Source organism: Sinocyclocheilus grahami, unplaced genomic scaffold, assembly GCF_001515645.1.
Source record: "Sinocyclocheilus grahami isolate Dianchi unplaced genomic scaffold, SAMN03320097.WGS_v1.1 scaffold493.1, whole genome shotgun sequence".
Taxonomy (NCBI): domain Eukaryota; kingdom Metazoa; phylum Chordata; class Actinopteri; order Cypriniformes; family Cyprinidae; genus Sinocyclocheilus; species Sinocyclocheilus grahami.
The window spans coordinates 632,533-645,697 of NW_015505672.1; the positions used below are offsets into that span (position 1 = coordinate 632,533).

A 13,165-nucleotide genomic window follows, 5' to 3' on the forward strand; every position below is an offset into this window, starting at 1 on the left:
ACTAACTGTATACTAGCTGTACTAACCACAAAATTGTGAACGGGTGTGTACTTTAAAGGGATAGAATGTTGGTAAACAGTTTCTAGTCCCCATTGACTTCCATAGTATTTTTTTCCATACTGTGGAAGTCAGTGACTACCAGTACCAGCAAGTGTTTGATTACCAATATTCTTCCAAATATCTTGTTATGTTCAGCAGAAGAACAACAACAAAAAAGTCATAGGTTTGGAACAACATGAGGGTGAGTAAAGGATGACAAAATTTTCATTTTTTGGATGAAGTATCCTTTTAATGTAATTTACCCGAGTAAATTAATTTATAGTTGTTGATATTGCATCACAAGTCAAAGAGCATACATGTGCACACCTCTTCAGCAATCAAAATATACATTGCATATCATACTGAAAACAGGAAGATCAAGTTGTGTGCATTTCATTATGGGATATAGTACCCAGTGTAACATTTTACACATCTAGTCACCTGGGTGTTCCATGTGTGTAGAAAATTTGCATACTACATAAACTTGCTACATACTGCATAAACAGAAGTAGAGTATTATGGTAAAATTTTATTCTCAACATAACCTTTACGTTTGTACTGTATAGGACATGCAGTATGAGAATTGGGATGCAGCATGTGTGTTTGATAGAGTAAGAGAGAAATAAAGAGAGAAATGTGTACTTACAAAGCATGTAGCGTCTGTCGTTAGCTACCAATTGGAAGTAACATACTGCCTACAAGAGCAAATTAGCCTCCAGGGAGTTCTTCATCTCAAATTGAAATTGACAGCAGGTAACACTCACAAACTCATTAAAATACCTCTGGCAGAGGTCGGCCTTATGCTGGGCCAGCGCAGGCCAGACAGGCTATCAACAGGGGGGGGGATAAATTAAATATTTAATCCATGGCTGGAAACAGGGAGGAGTTTTGTTTCTGGCCTTTTGAATTATTTCATCCAGTAACTTGTCCAAAGCGTTCAAAAGTGTTCTGCATGGTGCGACCTGCTAAGTTTAAACGCTGCGATGCGCTGAGCTGTGCTTTATTGCCAGTAATGTTTTTTTAGCTGCTTGGTTAGTGCGTTAAGAGGCGAGGCGCTGTGATAGATCTCATTTAGAGAGTGCTAACCTGATGATCTTAGTAAATTTGGCCACATATAGCCATTTGTGCACCGCTTTTGAGGCATTTGGCTTTCAGAGCCTGCTATGCAGACAAGTTTTGGTCTGTTTGGATGAAAGCATGTGCCACAGTGTTCGTCCCAGCCATATGGCAAGTGCTGGTCATTAGAGGTGATTTTTATTTCTCTCTCTCTCTCTCAATTCCTGACTAGTGGCACAGCTTGTGTGCTTCAGCCATTTAGTATTTGCAATATCGACTGTTGATCTTTTCTGATTGGGTTTAAAGAGTCGAGCAGCGTGCGGTGTGTGGCATGCATGAAGGGAATTAGGTGTCTCTCAGGCAACTCTTCAAATCCAAAACAGTGACTGCTGTGATAGCTTCTTCACGTGTGACTGATATGAAACGCTTCACATAGGTAGCAACTCGTCGCACAACCTCCATTGGAAACAGTTGTGAGCTTCATGGGAAGAGCACTATTGTGTGGAGTTTCGATTTATACACGTTTAGGCATGTTTACAGAAAATAGATGTGTACGCTTCTGTTTTTTTTTTGTTTTTTTTTAAACTGTATGAATCACAATTGATTGCAATAGACATTTGTGTTTTTAAGCTAACAACCCAGTGCTCTAATAAGCACAAAAATACATAGCACATATTGTACATACAGTATATAGTAATAAGAAAAGAATGTTATACTTTTCTATACCATTTATACTGTACTGTAACTTATGTTTATGTGTATTTATAGGGTCTGAAATATTCGGTTTGTAATATTAATTTTACTAATGGGAGTCTTTCATTTTGACCTATTACATAATGTAAAGCTGTTTTTGCACTGATGCAAGCTTGTCATTCATGTTATGTATAAAGTTTTGGTCATCAAGTTGAAGTGACTTGTATTTTTATAGAGTATTTAATTAACATTATTTATCATTATTGCATGCATTGAATAAGATGATAAATTAAATATTTAATCCATGGCTGGAAACAGGGAGGAGTTTTGTTTCTGGCCTTTTGAATTATTTCATCCAGTAACTTGTCCAAAGCGTTCAAAAGTGTTCTGCATGGTGCGACCTGCTAAGTTTAAACGCTGCGATGCGCTGAGCTGTGCTTTATTGCCAGTAATGTTTTTTTAGCTGCTTGGTTAGTGCGTTAAGAGGCGAGGCGCTGTGATAGATCTCATTTAGAGAGTGCTAACCTGATGATCTTAGTAAATTTGGCCACATATAGCCATTTGTGCACCGCTTTTGAGGCATTTGGCTTTCAGAGCCTGCTATGCAGACAAGTTTTGGTCTGTTTGGATGAAAGCATGTGCCACAGTGTTCGTCCCAGCCATATGGCAAGTGCTGGTCATTAGAGGTGATTTTTATTTCTCTCTCTCTCTCTCAATTCCTGACTAGTGGCACAGCTTGTGTGCTTCAGCCATTTAGTATTTGCAATATCGACTGTTGATCTTTTCTGATTGGGTTTAAAGAGTCGAGCAGCGTGCGGTGTGTGGCATGCATGAAGGGAATTAGGTGTCTCTCAGGCAGGACTTCAAACTCGCTTTCTAGCGCTCATCCAAAACAGTGACTGTGATAGCTTCCTAACTGTGATGATACTTCATGTGTGACTGATATGAAACGCACAACCTCCAACGTAGCAGCTCATCGCACAACCTCCATTGGAATCAATTGTGAGTGTCATGTTCTTCATGTGAAGTCTTGTTCTTCATGTGTGGAGTCTTTTTTATTTATAGTGCCTTTGACACGTTCAAACATGTTTACAGAAAATAGATTTGTACGCTTCTATTTTCTGTAAAGTTTTTTTTTAACTGTATGAATCACAATTGATTGAGATAGATGTTTGTGTTTCTAAGCTAACAACCCAGTGCTCTAATAAGCACAAAAATACACAGCACATAAATACAGTATATATGGTCAAATATGCTATAATAAGAAAAAAATCTGCTATGTTCTTCTGTACCATTTGTGCTGTACTGGAATGTATGTGTATGTTTATGTGTATTTAAAGAGTCTGAAATATTCATTTTATATAATATTAGTTCTACTGATGCTTTCATTTTTACCTGAAGTATTACATAATGTGAAGCTGTTTTTGCACTGATGCAAGGCTTATCATTCATTTGTTATGAATAATCTTATATTGTTGGCCATCAAGTTATTTGTTATTCATCATTATTGTATGTACCAAACAAGTTATTACATTAAACAGTTTTTGGTTGAATGTGCTGCATAAAAAACTATATTGTGTGATATTTTCTGTTACTGTGATATAATATATATATATATACTGTGATATAATATTTTAGTCATACCCGCCATCCATAAATGTATTTATAATATTTAATATTTATAATATTTTATAAAAATATTAAATATTTATAATATTTTATAATTTTTATCTATACTGTTTCAGTATTGAATTAAGTAGTTCTTTATTCTCTTCTGCTCACCAAGGCTGCATTTATTTGATCAAAAATTTTTATCTATACTGTTTCAGTATTGAATTAAGTAGTTTTTTAGTAGAAGTTTATGTAGTAGTTTTTTTTTATTCTCTTCTGCTCACCAAGGCTGCATTTATTTGATCAAAAATACAGCAAAAACAGTACAATTTAGAAATATTTACTGTTTCAGTATTGAATTAAGTAGTTCTTTATTCTCTTCTGCTCACCAAGGCTGCATTTATTTGATCAAAAATACAGTAAAAACTGTAATATTGTGAAACAATATTACAATTTAAAATAGCTGTTTTCTATTTTAATAAATATTCAAATGTAATTTATTCCTGTGATGTAAAGCTGAATTTTCAGCATCATTAATCCAGTCTTCAGTGTCCCGTGATTCTTCAGAAATCATTCTAATATGCTGATTTGCTGCTCAAGAAACATTTTTCTTTATTATCAATGTTGAAAGCAGTTGCTCTACTTAATATTTTTGTGGAAACAGTGATACTTTTCTCAGGATACTTTGATGAATAGAAACTTTAAAGGACATAATTTTTTGTAGCATTGTAATGTCTTTACTGTCACTTTTATCCAAATGAATGCATCCTTGCTGAATAAAAGTATCTTTTCTTAAAACAAAAGTCGTACTGACCCAAACTGTTTAACAGTAGTATATAATTGAATTTCATGCATTCGATTTTGGCATAAAAAAGTTGCTTTATAATGTGGTCTCAGTGTAAAACAGCCCCTCTCACTCTTTTGCATGGTCATTCCTTCTGCTTTCTTCATTCTCTTTTTTTTCACCCGCATATTCCCCTACACTTTCCTTTTTTTCCCTTAAATACTGGGTCAGGCTACCCTTTCCTTATCCTCTCCTGGTCATTCCTCGTTTTAGCCTTCAACCATCCTACATCCTCTCATATACTCTTCCCTTCTCTACCTCATCCCCCTGTGTGTGGGTTAGATGTATAAGAAGGAAAAGGCCTAGGCTTGTAGAACGAGAGGCCTAATGAAGAATGTATCGATTTCCTATAAGAAGGATTTAATCAAAGTCCCACGACACATCCACTGGGACAGAAGCCTCGCTACAGCACCAAATTACACTTCATACACCATCTATTTTTCAGCCACGGCGATAAATGGAGGTGCCGAGCAGATAGATGAGAGTCCCTCCAGCTCGTTCATCATACCCAAACTAGAGAAGGAAAGCAAAGTGATTGAGACGGGCAGCAACAACAGCCAATGATGAATAGACCGGGGAGGTGTCGACAGGGCGGGAACAGTATTCACCATTGGACGAGGGAGCTTTAATTGAATTTGGGAAGAGAAGGTTATATAATGAATGATTAATTTGATCTATAAAAAGTATATGACATTATGTCAGGGAGTGCTGTGTTGTTGTTGCATAGAGCATTTATAGTTTATTAGACAGTAAAGATAAGTAATTCAATTGACTGAACTGTTACTATGGCTCATTATGCACTACAGTGGAGGAAAAGTTTATGAGCACAACAAATCTGATGTGCATTTACATCAGCAAAATGCTGTTTGTCAGCAAATACAAGGATTAGCGTTTGAATTTGAATATGCAAATTTTATCCAAACACAAGCAAATTCTATATTTGGCTAATTAATACCATAAAACAATGTCCTCTAAGTGTGATTATCCCTGATTTTGTGAAAATAAAGAAAATATTATTTCAGTATATTAGATTTAAGGGTGTTCTTCTTGAGAAAATTATTCTCTTTGTCACTAGTTTAATATCTGGAAACCTAAGCAATTGCTTACAGTGTTTCTATGGGTCATAAAAAGAACTGTAGAAGTCTTAATTCATCCATCCACAAATCAAGGTCTATAATCGGAGCAGAAAGTCTTAAGTCACAGCATTAAATGTAGAATACTTCAAAAAAATCTCCCGCAGTATTTTTTTGTTTTGTTGTTTAATGAAAATATCGAAACATCCTTAAATCAAGATTTACTTGAGATGCAAACTGAACATATGAAGTCTTTCAAAATTAGAAAACAAAATTAGGCGAGTTGAACAAATTGAATTGAAATGTAACTAAATTAAGATGAGTGAGAACAAACATCTGTCCACTGGGAATGAAAACTTGTTTTACCTTTGAATTAAGTTGAGTTTTATCAAATTTATTTATTTTTGTTTTAATCATAAACTCACTTAATTTCGATCAGTTTCTCATAAAACAAGACTACTTTTTTTGTCACTTTGCTTCTCAAGTAAATGATTTATGAATCTATAGACATTTGCTTGGAAAACAAGACAAAAATATTGATGAAGAGCATCACTTTTTTATAGTGTGATCAGAAGGTACAGTGAAAGGTTTTTTATAATATCTTTTTTAATATTTCCATATTCTAGCAATTCAAGTCATATGTTTTGTTTGTTTGTTTATTTGTTTGTTTGGGTTTTGTTAAAGGAATTAAAAACTAATGCAGATGTGTTAAAAGCAATATTTTAAAACTCTGAAGTGTTGCTAAAACATAAAACCTGCAGAATATACAGTATATATATATAGAGAGAGAGAGATCAAATATATAAAAATCCCTATAATTTTTTTAAGTGAATATGAAATCAAATGTGACCCTATTTTCTCTCTTAATGTATTTGCAGGTCTTATTGTGCACAACTTTTTAAATTTCCATGAAAATTTTATATCTTGCATCGCTTCTGAAACATACTTTTCTCTAGCGTCATGCAGACACTATGCATGCAGAAAAAACTTTTTTGTCAGTAATACAGGATACGATTAAGGGAATACATTTATGGCAATAATAGCATATAATGGTAGATCTGATAAAGAAATGTTTCCACTGAGATACTGATGGAAATGCTCTCAGGAATAAATTAGACCTTTTGCCTCCACATCCCGCATAAAAAGCCTCTTCAAAAGGGGTGTTTCAGTAGAGTAGACCTTCACAATCCAAAATGACAGTCAGGTTTGCCTTCATTTTGATATATTCTTTTTTCGCTCATAAATATGTCATATTACAAAAGCGAAACGAGTTGCAAATGCTGTTGGCTTCAAAGCGTTTTTCAATTAGAAGGTACACACATTTTAGAGACTTTTTCTCCCCTTTTTCTTATCAGGCTACAAATGAAGGGTCTTTTATTTTTGTGTGTTACTATGGTGTCCAGCGCATGCTGTGCTTGAAAGACCCCCACTGGTAAAGTATGCTGTAAATAGTTGTACAATAGTTCATCTGCATTTAGCTACTCCTTGATTGGAGTGGCTGCAGTGCCGTGCCACTCGGCCGAGAGAAGTGAATTTAAATTGTTTTGCCCCAGAAACATCGACTAAATCAAACCTTTATTGTTGTCTGAATATGACGCAGTCACAGAAAAAGAGCAAATGTCCGCTATTTGCCTCGAGAGGTATGAAAAAAGCTAGATTTAAAGTAATCTTTTCTGAACATGTGATTCATGCATGGAAGTCTGATTAGGAACTCATAAAGAATGCGTTTGCACCACAAACCAAACAGAACGTGTGAATGTTTTCTGATGCTATTGATACGTTGTCGACTTTTGATTGCCTTTTAATGTCATATTGTTTGTTACAGCAAAATTTGGCCTTTTTTTACTCCTCTCATTCAGCGATTTGAGGGGGGAAACTCTTCAGGTTGTGCAGTTTTAAAATATCTACAAAGACGCTCCAAACAACAGATGGTTTTATATAGGCCAGTGTGCATTATTTACGATATTCTAATCCAACAGAATAATAAACACCTTTAGAAGAAAAAAAATGGCCAGCACAGCTTTTAGATACTTTCTCAAACTGTGGATTTGTTTGTTATAAACCATTCCTGCATCACAACACCAGTTAGTCCCTCTGCGTTAATCCACACTTGGATTGTCACATCCTGACAAATGGTCCAGCAGTCAACACATGCTATATATAGCGGTCTGCTGGGTGGTCTTTAAAATGCTGCTCTTTTAGTCTCTCTGGCAGTAAAGTGAATTGCATGAGCTCGGATGAATGTTACTGTTGCTTGTCAGATAGAATCGCTGTGCTGGTCTCAAGTGCTCTAGTGAATAGAAGTGTGTGCTGCTAATGCAGTTGTCAGGTCAGTGCTTTTTGCTTGGGTCAGCCTTGATTCTCTTACCTGATGTTTACTCTAAAGATTATGAGATGTCTGGTCAGTTCAGCGGTTGCTCTGGACAGGTCCCTCTACTAAGTCAATTTACTAGCTTTATCTTTAATATTAAATTAATCTTAAATGAATGCATTATTTGAATGCACTGAATATATTTACACTATTGTTCAAACATTTGTGGTCACTAAGAATTTTGTGTTTTGCAAGGATGCATTAAAATGATCAGAAGTGACAGTAAAGATTTTAACATTGTTACAAAACGTCGTATTTCAAAATAAATGCTGTTCTTTTGAACTTTCTATTCATCAAATAATCCTGGAAAAAAAGCACTTAAAATATTAAGTAGCATAACATTTTCAACATTGATAATAGTAATGTTTCTTGAGCAGCAAATCATCATATTAGCAAGATTTCTGAAGGATCATGTGACACTGAAGACTGGAGTAATGATGCTGAAAAATCAGCTTTGCATCACAGGACTAAATTACATTTTAAAATATAAAAATAGATTTTTTTTTTAATTGCAGCCTTGGTGAGCATAAGAGACTTCTTTCAAAAGCATGAAAAAACATCTTTCAAACCCAAAAATGTTTTTATAAAAATCCAAATGGTTGGTTTTTGAGAAGTATTTTTCTCCTACAAAAAGGGTGAAAAAACTTCCCATATATTTAGTTGTTAAAGGGGTGATGAGCTGATAAATCAAGATCAGATCAGATTCCCTTGATCTTTTGACATATAAGAGGTCATTGTACTAGAGGTCATTGTAACTCAAAACGTTCTCGTTAGTCTAAAAACAGCTTATATTGAAGCCAATCTGCCAAAATGACAGGTTGTGCAATGTGCCGCTTCATGACGTAATAGTGTGGCTAAACCCCGCCTCCGCAGAAGAAGATAAACGGCTGCTCCTACATCACTGCCTGTTTAGCTCCGCCCACCGATTCACGCATGTAGCATAAATAATGAGAGGCAAATGCAGGGCTACACAGAAACCAAACGATAAAGATGGTTCCGAAGACAACAAGATGCTGTGCAGTGCCAATTTGTTGAAAAGCACAGTCTTTGCCTTCCGTCTGATCTCAACATTAGGAAAAAGTGGATGAACTTTATTTTTAATGAAGATCCTGACCACGTCAGTTAGAACTTGGCCCTTTGTTCACTTCATTTTAATGCGGATTTGTTTACAAACAAGGCACAATTCAATGCAGGAATTTCAGAATCATACCAATCATATCAGTGGACGTTTACTTCCAAGTCTACAATCCACCACGCCTATTCAAACAGAGCGTTCCTATGAGGGGGGGCCAAAACAGGACAGAAAATAGCCTATTGCTTCTAAATTCTGATGTTTTTTATGTAAAAATCTTGATAACATTATAAGTGGGCCTCATTATTATTATTACAAAATAATAAAAGGCAGTTCATGACCCCTTTAATGTAAAATTGCCTTGCATCCATTCCAAATGTTTTGGTGATAATTCATCTGTCATTTTGTAAAAGCTGCCCTCCTTAGGTAGACACCTAAGTATGGATAGGTTGCATAACATCTTTGCTATGTTGTAGTTGCTAGGGTGTTCTGGGTGGTTGCTATGGAGTTGCTAGGTGGTTACAAGGGTGTACTTGCAGAAAGATTCGCTGAAAAATGCTCACCACTAATGTACAGACAAATGGAGAGATAAAAACCGTGAAAAGTGCTGCTGTTGTATAAATCTGTTCTATTCAACCATGGCAATTGAGTTGATATTTAATTCTTTCCATTGGTTTAGATTTAAGATTTGAATTGTACGCATAATTAAATGCATAAATCTGCTGCAAGCACTTTCTGTACATTTCTGTTTTCAAAAAAGTCTGAAAAATGGAAAAACAAGTTTCCCCAATCAAACAGATGGTCCCGCTCCAAATGACGTCACTGGCAGAGAGCCGGTGTATTAAAAAAAAATGCTTACAGCAGCTTGAAGTCTTATTCATACACAATATATGCACTTTCATATCAGTTGAGTATGAAAGTGTCTGCCAAGACCTTCCTAAAATGTGCTTTGTAAACAATATGTTGAACACTAAAAAGTGCTTAAGTGCATTCACCATCATAAACAACTAAACTAACAATATTTAAAGTATGTAACAAGATTTTTAGCCTATCTTCTGAAGAAAATATGCTTGCTTGTGCAAAAGTCACCACTACATCGCTAAAGTTTTTTGGGTGGTTGCCAGGGAATTTCTGTATGGTTGCAATTGTATTTGGACAGTTTTGTGGTTCCTTTCTGATTCAAGTCCATAGCATTTATGTTAATGCATTTGGCAGACAATTTTATCCAAAGTGATTTACATTGCATTCAAGTTTTACTTTTTTTCCATGCATGCTTTCCCTGGGAATCAAACCCATAACATTGGCATTGCTGTGCTGTTTGAGCTACAGGAAGGCACAAATGGTGCAGGAAAAATTATGCACTTAAGTTTAGCATTTTTCAAAGCCAGTAACCCTGATTATGAGTAATATTATGCAATATAGTAAGTGCCTTAGCAAGCATCACCAATTATAATACTCGCACAGCTTTTCTTGTAAATAAAGCAAGCAAAACAGTCTCTCTTACCGAGATACAATGTTAAGCATATTTATGACTATGCCATGTCACTTTAAAATAAAAGGCTGAGATGTAACATGATTTCTTGTTGCTTTGGGCAATTTTGCTGTAGGCTAATTTGTTTTGAATCTGCAGAGTGAACATGAGGCTAATGGAATTGGTTGTATTTGTCTTATTATGTACAGTCTGAAGCACTTCTCTTGTTATAAAATGTGCATGCATAAAGAACGAGAGGGAGAGGGATTTTTCGCAACATTAAATCTGCATTAACTCTGATAAATCAAGGACCGGCCCCGGCAACTTGAATAAAAAGTGCCAGAGGGCCCAAATCTTCCCTGGCGTCTTAGTGATGGCATGCCCTCTGGCCTAGCTAGTCTACAAAGGCCACAGAAGTGCTGCTGCTTTGTTGATTTAGTAGTGTTCAGCTGAGGATGAGGAAAGTCAGACTTCCCAAAGGAACAGCCTGCGGAGTCCTAAAGCCCAATAATTTTATGATATATCCGGTTGGAGGAGCCACAGCAAGACTTTATCAGCAATACCAGATGTAGCCTGGAGCCATTTAGAGTCTCGGGGAAAAGGTCTTCTCTGTCTCTGGGCATACTTGGATGAGTTTATGTAAAATAGGAGTCTTTTTATTAATATTTCTGTATGTGCTTTGGTTTGGTACAGTATACGTTTTGCACTTATCCATGGGGGGTGAAAAGAGACAATTTTTTAAGTCTTTTTTTTATTGTCCTTTTTTTCTGCATTTGACCACTTTTAGCTTCTTTCAGAGATTCCCTAATTTGACTGTTTGTATAATCTCTTGTGGCATGTTTGGAGTGTGTTTGTATGATCAGATGATCAGATCATGGAAAAAAATGTATAGACTTTTCAACCTAATTCCAAATATATTTGTTTTTGTTTTTTTGGATTAGGATCATTGCAGGAATTTCTGAACACTGAGAAGTGTTATGTATTTGTTAGTGCTGTGTGTGTGTGTGTGTGTGTGTGTGTCTTTCAAATAATGCAATAAAAATGACTCTTTTTGTAGATTACGTTTTACACCAGTAGGTGGTGACAAGCGACTTTCTTTTGAGTCATTGAATCTTTAATTGAAACGATCGTTCAAAAGCGCTGATTCGTCCAGGAACAAATCTCATTTGAATTACATGAGTTGGTAGAACAGCTTAGATTTTGTTTGACTATCACTTTTCGTTGTCGGAGCAAAAAATAGACTAAGTAAGTGGAAATATTGTCCTAAAAATGTACATAAGTTACCCAATATTAACTTGTTGTTTGTTGAACTATTGTATAAAAGTGTCATTACGCTCTCAAAATCGGCCTGAATTTCAACACTCACTATCAGAGTGAAAAATTGTGCAATTACAAATACATAAAATACGTTTTTTTTTAACAAAACGTATTTTATGTATTTGTAATTGCACAATATTTTAACATTACAGCATGTCATATGCAAATGTTGTTCAGACCCTCATAATCCTCCTCGTTTCATGATTTTCATGCCGACACACCAACAGCCAGTTGCGCACTTTTCGTTGTCGGAGCAAAAAATAGACTAAGTAAGTGGAAATATTGTCCTAAAAATGTACATAAGTTACCCAATATTAACTTGTTGTTTGTTGAACTATTGTATAAAAGTGTCATTACGCTCTCAAAATCGGCCTGAATTTCAACACTCGCTATCAGAGTGAAAAATTGTGCAATTACAAATACATAAAATACGTTTTTTTTTTTAACAAAACGTATTTTATGTATTTGTAATTGCACAATATTTTAACATTACAGCATGTCATATGCAAATGTTGTTCAGACCCTCATAATCCTCCTCGTTTCATGATTTTCATGCCGACACACCAACAGCCAGTTGCTCATGTTTTGGAAAAAGAATCCTATTGCACAAAGGAGACAAAGCTGTTTCCTTTTCTCTGTTTTTGGTTTTATGACTAATCACACTGAACTTGACATATAGGTGCCTGTAGCTCAGAGGACACATAAACATATATAACCGCACATATATATACACGAAACATAGCTGGTGCCAGCCATTATAAGCATATTTCCCAGTGCTGCCAACAAGCACGTGCAACCGCAGCACAGATCCAGTAACTCAAACGAGAGAGGAAAACTAATCAATACTGTCATCTGTTCTTCTGCAGCAGCATAAGAACAGATGCTGTTCTTATGCTGCTGATGCTGATGCTGAAGAACAGATGCTGTTCTCCTCGTCATCCAGTTCACAGTGAAGTATGACACCCAGTGACCTTCATGCATCCTTGGGCACCCTGTGTTTATTTTCCTCGGCTAATTATTCTGTGGATTCAGAGGCCACTGGTAATAAGCAAGACATCAGACGCTGACGGGAAATTAGCAAAGCGAGATAGAGAAAAGGAAAAGGAGGGATGAGAAGGGACCTCATCATTACAAGCACACTCGTTTATTCTGCATTCTCTTTTATCTCTGGCAACACCTGCCCTCAGAGTCGAGAAAAAAGAAAATAGAGAATTTGGAGCGGATGCAAGCCTGTTTTTTTTTTGGAGGAGGTAGTAGAGATATAAATTTGACACAGGCAGCCACCAACCGTGCGTATATTCCTCGCTGTGTTGTCTGACTTAAAGGGATAGTTCATCTAAAAATTAAAATTCTGTCATCATTTGCTCACCCTTGTGCTGTTGCAGTTTGACTTTCTCTCTTCTGTGAAACACAAAAGAAGAAATTTTGAATAATGTTTTGGCCATTATGTGTAGTATAATGAGGTTGTCAAGCTCCAAAATCACAATAACACACTGCTAAAATATTATAAAAGTGGTCCTTATAACTTGTGCACTCTATATCCAAGTTTTTTTAAGCCGTATGATAGCTGTGTGTGAGGAAGAAATGAAGACTACTTTATAATGCCTTTAAAGGGGTC

The 13,165-nt window shown here is 35.8% G+C and overlaps 1 protein-coding gene across 6 annotated transcripts in view; it reads left to right on the forward strand.

The window, feature by feature from the left end:
- Nucleotides 1–13,165, forward strand: part of LOC107554184 (RNA-binding protein Raly-like) — an 89,823-nt gene that overhangs the window by 49,549 nt on the left and 27,109 nt on the right. Inside the window, exon 1 of one of the 6 annotated variants that reach the window (XM_016236618.1) lies at nucleotides 211–241. The exons of 4 other annotated variants lie outside the window; for them this stretch is intronic. The gene's annotated coding sequence lies outside the window, so the exon portion shown is untranslated. Of the gene's footprint in view, nucleotides 1–210; nucleotides 242–12,567; nucleotides 12,589–13,165 lie in introns of those variants that run through there. One more of the 6 variants, XM_016236620.1, reaches the window with a different exon arrangement.